General features: G+C 38.9%; 1 long non-coding RNA gene across 1 annotated transcript; it reads right to left on the reverse strand.

The window, feature by feature from the left end:
• Positions 1-389: 389 nt before the first annotated feature.
• LOC122107011 lies at positions 390-5,780 on the reverse strand. Its single transcript, XR_006147275.1, has 2 exons — positions 5,571-5,780; positions 390-684 (listed from the first exon to the last, which is right to left on the reverse strand). It is a non-coding gene; the product is annotated as an uncharacterized LOC122107011 (long non-coding RNA).
• Positions 5,781-9,703: the final 3,923 nt, after the last annotated feature.

Here is a 9,703-nt window from a genome sequence, read left to right on the forward strand (position 1 = left end):
GGTACATTACTGTGTGTGAGCGTCACCTCATCCAGGACTATATGCTAAGGGTACATTTATTGCAACACTCAACTTCTTCATGTCCTTGACTCCCTACCAACTGGCAAGAAAGACTTCCATTCCCAGAAGAATTTAACACAAAGAAGGTGATTAAAAATATTTTAGAATAAACACTATGCTCAATCTATCCCAGAATCCTCATCTACAACAAAAATGATAATGTTGGAGAAAAAAATACTTGTTCCAAATGAAAAGTATTTCCAGAATGATGACTAACATTACTTCTAAAAATGCAGTGAATTTTCAAGATCATTTTCTCCTCCGTCTCTCATTTTGTATTTCTTTCAAATTAAGTCTTTCCCCCCCAGCATTACAGGTTAGAGACCGAATTATTATTAAAACAAAGCACACAATTATTTTTTATTTAACAAAAGAAGACTTAGAGTAGATCTATACATAATTGAAGGATTTTTAAGCCAGGCACTGGTGACTGAAGACTGTAATCCTAGTCCTTCAGGAGGCTGAGATCCAGAAGATTAGCATTTGAAGATAGCCTGGGCAGGAAAGTCCTCAAAACTCCATTTCCAAAATAACCGTCAGACACAAGACTGAATCAGTGGCTCAGGTGTCAGAGTGCCAGCCAAGCAAGTAAGCTGAGTCAGGCCTTGAGTTCAAATTCTGGTACTGGCAAAAAAAAAAAAGAATACTAATAACTAGTATGAATGTGGAGTTGGAGGGAGAACCTTTGAGAATTTGAAAAGAACATAAGTACATATGAGCCTCAAGGAGTGTTTGGATAATATTCATCGATAGTTTTAATCTTTATAATATTAATGACATAGTTTCACCTTAGAAAAAAATGTATTTCCAAAAAAAAAATCCTGACAATTATATATAGAAATGTTTGTGGAAGAATTATATTTAGTGCTATTGTAATAGCAAAAACAAAATCTAGGGCAACATAAATCTCTATTGATAAGAGATTAGGCAAGTAAATTATGGAACAACCATAAAATAGACTTCTAGGTATTCATTATAAAGGATGAAATGGAGGGTTGGGATCAAGGCTCAAGTGGTAGAGCATCTGCCTAGTGAGAATGATGTCCTGAGTTCAAATCCTAATACTACCAAAGAAGGAGGAAATGGAGATCTATGTGAAACTATGCATTAAATAGAGCAAGTATACTCTACAGAATACATGGTGTGGTAAGATATGGTGGGGTTTTTTTTTTGCTGTATAACAAAACTGAAAATAAGTGAGGATAGTTAAAAAATAAATTTGGTTATTTCCAGCATCTCTACTTCTGTATTCTTTCATTACTTAATAACATGCACCACTTTTATAAAAAGAGTTAAAATTTATATTTTGGAAATAAATGTGTAGTGGGGAGGGGCAGTGAAAATGTAGAAGATTTTATTGAGTGAAAAGTGCTGATGTGCCAGGACCGCACCTGGAGTTGGGATCCCAGGAAACGGCCCAGAGTGCCAGCCCACATTGGCTTTTAAGCATTTTGGGCTAGGGCGGGGAAAGGGGGAGGCTGGGTGTTGGTTTTAGCCAATGATTGTTACAAGAAATGCACACCTGAAGTTTAAATTTTCCACTAAGGTTTTGCTGGTGGGAAGCAGGGGAATAGAACAAAGGGTGGTGATGGTTCTGCTGGGTTAGGGCTGGCTTTGTTCAGAAAATAGCAGAACTGTAGTTACAACCGTTACAGGGTTACAGAGTTACAGAATTACAGTGTTGCAGAGTTGCAATTATAGTTACTAGCTAAAGTAACAAGTTACCAGGGAAGTCTTATCCACAACACACTTACATTTACATCTTAAAATCATTCATTATCCATTTTACACAATCCAGGTCAAATATCATATTCCATCTTTACGTCCTCCACCATATCAAGTGTTGGGGAACTATTGTAGATTTCAGGTTTTTGTGTGTGTGTGTCTGAGTGTGTGTGTGTTTGTGAACTGGAACTAATAAAATGAATGTTTCCCAGGTAGAAAAGTACAATAGATTTTCATCCCTGCAAGAATAGAAAGAGTAAGCTGGGTGCCAGTGGCTCAAGCCTATAATCCTAGCTACTCAGGAGGCTGAGATATGAGGATGGCAGTTCAAAGTTGCCCAAGGAAGGAAAGTCCGTGAGACTCTTATCTCCAACAAACAACCAGAAAATCTGAAGTGGCACTGTGATTCAAGTGGTAGAGCACTAACCTTGAGCTGAAATGCTGACGGACAAGCACCCAGGTCCAGAGTTCAATTCCCACGACTGACCAAAAAAAAAAAAAAGAATGGAAAGTGTTGTCTGGAGAGGAATGCAGAAGGACTGCCTTTGACCATGTGAGATCAGGAATTTAATGGCTAGTGTCAGATGGTTCATGCACAATGAACTTCAACCTGAATGCCTTGAGGGTGAGCTGATGATAGGAGGAGAAAGAATAGGCAAGGATGCTTCCAAAAACTTATTTCCAAAACTTTCAAGGACACCTGCTCATTACAGACAGGCTGTCCCTTTCGTTTATTTGTATGGGACATCTATCAATAGGGCCAAGACTGGGCATTCCTACAGCAGCATTTCAGAATATTGCAGCTGGAGCCTTGATTATCCCAAACCTGCTTTGGCTAATCACCCTTTTCTAACCACCAATTCTATACAATTGTGTGTGTGTGTGTGTGTGTGTGTGTGTGTGAGAGAGAGAGAGAGAGAGAGAGAGAGAGAGAGAAAGAGAGAGAGAGAGAGAAGTACTGGGGTTTAAACTCAGGGCTTTGCACACTTGCTTAGCATTTTTGCTCAAAGCTAATGCTTTATCACTTGAGTTACATCTCTATTTCTGGCTTTTTGCTGGTTAATTGGAAATGAATCTCTTGCATTTGTTTCCCTGTGCTGGCTTCAAGCCTCAATCCTCAGATCTTGGTCTTTTAAGTAGCCAGGACTACAGATGTGAACCACAAATATGTGGCTTTCAACTAATAATTCTACACATCTAATGTCTTTCAGCTCATCTCCACTTTGACATACCTCCCCAGAATAACCCAACAGAAACTTAACACAAATTATTCTTTTCAATCTATCTTCCTTACATTCTTCTAATCCTTTTCAGTCTAGGCTGATCATTCTTTACAAGCCACGGGTATTTACTGAACACTTACAATGTGGCATGGGTCCCCACTGCAGTGGTCTAGAAGTTGAAGATTTAATATGAAAACAATGTAAAACATTAATTCTCAATGATGGTATTTTGGATGCATCGTGTTAACCAAAATAAAAAATTAAAATAACTTTACCTATTTCTTATTACTTAAAAAAACGTGGATACTAGAGTTTATAATAACATGTATGGGCTGTTTTGCATTTCAATTGTATGATATATTCTCTCGATTCTGGGCAACTCATCAGTCTAGCCTTTGTTTTCTTATTCTTTGGGCTCCACATCAAAGCTGTAACAAGCCCTGACAGTATATCTTGTCCCTACCTCCTTCTTCTTCCTTTCAGAGTTGCTCTTATGGACAGAGACTCTTCTGTGAAGAAGCACACCCCCGCACCAAGTGGCTCCCGTCTACTCAGGCCCAGCTCAGCAGTAGCAAACTCAATAATCTGCACAACTGAACATTAACAGTGGTAAACATTCCCCTTGAGATGAAAAAGAGAACAACTAACCACATAAACTCGCTGAGTAACTATACAGTATAGTTATATGTGTTGGAAACGTAGAAACTGAATGTGTTAGAAACGGAAGAACCAGCCACTCAATTCTATAGGCTACCCTTAACAAACAAACGCCTCATCCACAGACAAAATGCTCCCTGGGAAATCAAGTAGGAAATTCCTTTCCTGAGAAGGGGGAAGGAAATGGAGTCTTTCACCTTTGCAACCACAAACAGATACATAGATTTTCTTTGTAGTTTGGTTTCAGTTCAATCTTACAGAGCTACACAGTGTCCTGGCTTTCTTTTAAGAAGGCTTATTCATAGCACACATACCTTTCTGGTCCTGGACTCTGAGGTTTAGGGATCACAACTTGACAAAATAAATTTCCAGAAATAAATCCAGCCTCTATTCCACTCACTGAAATGACCAGAGGCAAGAAAGAAGAAAAATAGAAGTGGCCTTCCAGTAGATTAGATGTTAAGGATTTGGCTCTTATTCTCTTTATCCATTCCTGCCTATCCCATGATGTCACCAGCTAACAGGAGGGCTTGGGTGGAGACTAGACCCTCTGCCAGTCAGAACAATTCTCTACCCAGCAATACTTTACATTTTCTGAAGATTAGCTGATGCCCCTGAGGCCTTGGCCTCAGATTTCAGTGAAGACTGAAAGTTATCTTCAAAGCTGCTCAGATTCCATCTTCCTGGTTGAAACACTGACCTCAAGTTGGCTCAGTGGTAGAGTGCTTGCCTCGCATGCATGAGACCCTGGGTTCAATTCCTCAGTACCACATAAGCAGAAAAAGCTGGCAGTGGTGCTGTGGCTCAAGTGGTAGGGTGCTAGCCTTGAGCTGAAGAGCTGAGGGACAGTGCCCAGGCCCAGGGTTCAGGCCCCACGACCAACCAAAAAAAACCCCCAAAACCAAAACCAAAAAACAAAAACAAAAAAACCCCCACTGACCTCAAAACTTCAGAAATAAAGACAAACCTCACCAGTTCCATCAGGACTTCACTGTTGGGACCTCAATTGAGGCCTATCAAAGATCAGAATAATGTTATCAGAGTATAAAGCCTCAGCAATCTCATTTTCATTTTTAACACGTCTTGTAAACGTGTCCTTGAATGATTAAAAATGCTAACTTGGGAAATGAGGTGTTGGACATGGTGGTAGATGTTTTCAATAGTAAACAAAGGTAGCAAGGACAATGGAGTCCTTTAGCTGAGCCCTCAGAATGAGTTTCTGTACAGACAGACAGACCGACACACAAACATACACATACAGAGAATCAGGAACATTCTAGGTTTCCATGAATATGAAGTTAGATTACTATGGAGTCCCACTCAGCCAGAGGGGACTGTTGAAATGTGGGAAGAATGTCCAATGGTGGCCTTGGTGTTGCCAGGAGATTTGCAAGTACCTGAGCTTTTCTTTCTTTCTTTTTCTTCAACACCAGCAGGCAGAGCCAGTTGCTTTCTCTCCAAGGCTGGCTTAGAAGCCACTGTCCACGTCCTTTAGCAAGAAGGCGGCATACCACATAGCACTGGGTGTTTGCCTCAATCTGCTGTTAGGATGGCACAGGATCTGCAGCTACCAGCAGCTGTTCAAGGCAGACTCGGACCCTGCACCACACTTACCCCTCCCGCTATCCTAATAAGGGACCATTCACCCTTATCCACCACAAGTTCCTATTAAGACAGGTGAGAACTCTTTAGGCTGATGTAAACATTAATCTGGCGACATTGCATATACACTGATTGTATCATAGGGACTGGAGAGTCTGGTAGACTCGGGACTAGAACAAACTAGACAAAGACAGCATACTGCTTAAAAATAAAGTGCTATGCTTCTTTATAAGCCATCTGTGTGACAGGTACTACAGAAGATTTAACAGATCTTACTTCATGTACTAACAAAAGCAAACTTACCTCCATTTAACTGAAGAAGGGACCAGAGAGAAGATGAAACAGAAAAAAATTATGTTGACATAACAATTCCCATTTTTTTCAGTGGCTTAAGACAACACATGTTATTCTCTTACTCTGTAGCGGGTCTGTTCAGTTCTCCAGGACAGCTGTCCTCTGCCTGGTGACTCAGAGCCCCAAGCTGCTTTGGTATTGTTGGATCTGTCAACTCCACATGAGGCTTATAAATTTGCCCCAGCAGGGGAAGTGAGAGACTGGAGAATATCACAGGGGATTTTTCACTGCTTCTAGCCAGGAAATGACACATATTACTTAGAGTTAGGAAGAAGGCCCTGCTTAAATGCTAGGAGCTAGGAGAGGTAAGCTTCCTATACACTTGGTAAGCACTATAGTGTCGACCTGAGAGAGAATTAAGTGACTTTCACTGCTCTTGATCTATCTCGTATTTGCATCTACTTCTGCCTGCCTGTCGAACTGCTCTTTTATTCAGACTGGCTCCTTTGACACTTGTGATCCATCCATTGAAAATAAAGTTGCCAACAGTGTTCTATCTTACATATTCAGCTTCTGGGAGTAGCCTTTCTCTGTCTCTCCAGCTGTCTCTATCTCTTTCAGATTTCCCAGCGAGAAAATAAATTGGCCCAGTTTGTGATTCCTGTCCTTTCTAGGTGGATCAGCTGTGGAAAGAAGGGAAAGGAGGGTGGTCTACATTATCGGTACAAGGTGGTAGTTCCTCCTGTAACCTTGTGGACAGAACTGGATAATGAAGGTTGGCCTCCAAATCAGAACGAATATTTGTATCCAAGGCTGTCTGTCTCCAAAATCTTTACACATTTATTATGTACATAGGCTCCTAAATATTTTCAAAGTCAAGTAATTACTGTGGTCTCTATGTATATAAACACAAAGACACTGCAGGAAATGATGTATCTTCCAATAAGACTTCCTATAGCACACACAACTTAATCTAAAAAGCAAGGGAAGCCAGGTGCTGGTGGCTCACACCTGTAATCCTAGCTACTTAGGAGGCTGAGAACTGAAGATCGCAGTTTGAAGCCAGCCCAAACAGAGAAGTCCCTGTGAGACGCTTATCTCCAATAAGCTACTCAAAAAAGCCGAAGTGGAGCTGTGGTCCAAGTGGTAGAGCACTAGCCTTGAGCACAATGAGGCTCAAGCACAGTGCCTAGGCCTTGAGTTCAAATCCCAGGACTGGCAGAAAAAAGGGAAATGTTAATAAGCAAAATAGATTTTATACTACCTAAATTATGACATAATCATCCCAAGACTGTGTGATGGAGACTAATGTGTTTGGTTGCCAGGAAAGGTTGGGGGAAAGAAAAGATAAGAAAAATAGGTGTAAAGAATGTAGCTGTATAAAGAGAAACAAGAATTATTGTCTTGTATTGAGCTAGGTTTCAAGCATTTAAATTGCCATGTTTAGTGATATGATCTTCTGAGACTGAGTGTTAGTCATTAAAGGAATGGTATAAAAAGTGAAGGAGATATTACTCCTAGTCAGACTGGACAAACAAGGTTGCAGCTTTCTTTCCAAACTGACAACCAAGGCATCTGATTTTGTCAGGATTACCCATGCACAACATATTATTTGATTTCATGACATGTCTCACTACTTCATTTTCTTCTCAATCTTTCCCGTCTGCATAGTATTTGATTCAGTGGAAGAGCCGTTAGAACTTCTACATTTTTGTTCAGATTGTGGATTGGTTCTCAGACTTAACATTTGTCTCAAAAAGATAAAGAGAACTCTGCAGTAACTTTTTAATAGATAAATGTACAATTCTACAATGTTTAGCTTTTAAGCTGAACATTTTAAGAGTATGTTCAATAGGTTTGAATGAAAACACACAAGAATATATCTGGTGGGAAATGCCAGGCTTTAATCATGTCATATAGATCCAGCTTTATACTGCACTGGAATCAGCAAAATTGTCTACAAGCAAAATTGTCTACAAGACCCTATATATTAGGACACTTTAAAGGGCTGGATAAACCTTAAATCCAGGTTTCAATAAAAGCAAAAATAGTCAATTAGATGAAGAAAGATTAAAAGGGGAAAACTAGTTTCCTTTAGTTATAATGACATGATTGTATATATAGAAAATGCTAAAGAATCTATGTACTACTAGACGTAAATAAGTTTATTTGCAAGATAGTGGCCAATAAATAACTCAATTTTATTTTATATTAGACAAAATTTTTAAAAAATTAACTGAAATCAATATCACCAATATAAAATATGTAGAAGTAATTAAATAAAATAATAAACTATTACTAAGAAGCCTTTAGAATGGAGAGATATACTATGTCCATGGATTTTCCTTCTGCTTTCAAGGCTCCAGGTGCCAGCTCCCCACCAATAGATTCAGTGATACCTACTACGAATCCTAGAAAGGATTTTTCCCTTTTCCTTTTCCTTTTCCTTTCCCTTTCCTTTCCCTTTCCCTTTCCCTTTCCCTTTCCTTTTCCTTCCCTTCCTCCCTCCCTTCCTCCCTCCCTCCCTCCCTCCTTCCCTCCCTCCCTTCTTTCTTTCTTTCTTTCTTTCTTTTTTCTTTCTCGCTTTCTTTCTTTCTTTTTTCTTTCTCGCTTTCTTTTCACAGAAATTGATAACTTGTCCCAAACTCATATGTAAATAACAGATTACACAATACTAATTTGAACATGAGCAAAGACGGAAGACTTACACTACTGACTTCAAGACTTACTATAAAATTATAATAATTGTGATATTGACAGCATGGTAAACAAGTAGATCAATGGAATAAAATGAAGAGTCTAGAAACCAGCCCACCTTTTCTTTTTTTAGAAAAGTGCCAAGCAAATTCATTGGAAAAGAAGAGTTTCTTTTTTTTTTACCCCAACAAAAAGGACTAGAATAAATGGATATTCCTAGGCAAAATGATCAACACTTTAACACCACAAAAATCCATTCAAAACAGAAAATACTCTAAAAAAGTTTTTTTTAAATAAAAAATACAAGATGAAATATTTGTGCATTTAGCTCAGGCAAAGAGTTTTTTAGTTACACCAGTTAATGCCTAGCTCACAAAAGAAAATAATTGATAAGTTGAGTTTCATTAAAATTAAAAACTGAAGCTGGGCACTCATGGTTCATGCCTGTAATACTAGCTACTCAGGAGGCTGAGATCTGAAGATCATGGTTCAAAGTCAGCCCTGGCAGAAAAGCCCTGTGAGACTCCTATCTCAAATTAACTACTTGTGCTGTGGCTCAAGTGGTAGAGCACTAGCCTTGAGCACAAAGAGGCTCAAGGACAGCACACAGGCCCTAAGTTCAAACCCCACAACCTGCCAAAAAATAAATGCAAAAATAAGCTCTAAATATAAAGAAAGCACTTACAAATCTCATGTATGAAAAGTTTGATGCAAAACATATAAAGAGTTCTCCAAATAAAATAATTTTTAAAAAACGCCCAGAAAAACATCCAATTAAAAACATGGCACAAGATTTGAGTAGACACTTTACCAAAGAAGCTGTAAAATCACTAAACAACTATAAAAGAATATTCAACATCATCAGCCAATTGGGAAATGCAAAGTAAAACCACAATGAGGTACTGGTTCAACAGAAGGACTGAAGTTCAAAAAGACATCAATTGTGAATAAGGAAGTAGAGCAACTGGAATTCTCAGTATGGTAAGATCACCTTGGAAAACTCATTGGCAGAGTTTAAGTATTTAAATTAAGTGTATTTCTCCACAAGGATTGGGCATTTCACTGATAGATTCAAGAGACATGAAAGCCTATGGCCATAAAAAGACTTGTGAAAGAAGATGCCAGTTTCCTTCATAATTGCTAAAAATCAGATACAACCCAAACGTCTCTCAATAAAAGAATGTATAAAAACTGCAATACATTTATAAAACATCTACTTCCTCGCTCTGGCTTGAATCCTTCATTCTCTATTTTAATTGTTTCAGCTGGTGGTGGTCTTTTGGCTTGAAGAAGAAACTGAGGAAGCAACAATGCGTTGTATGTAAGAGCATACATGTTATTATGCAGAGGAGTCGCTTATATAAACCAGTGCCCTTTCATTCTGAACATTTCTCATGGCATTCACTGGGAACAGAGTGCTCAATAATTATACTGCCATGAGAACA

The sequence above is a fragment of the Dipodomys spectabilis genome, unplaced genomic scaffold (assembly GCF_019054845.1).
Source record: "Dipodomys spectabilis isolate Male_0828 unplaced genomic scaffold, ASM1905484v1 ptg000045l, whole genome shotgun sequence".
NCBI classification, from domain to species: Eukaryota; Metazoa; Chordata; class Mammalia; order Rodentia; family Heteromyidae; genus Dipodomys; species Dipodomys spectabilis.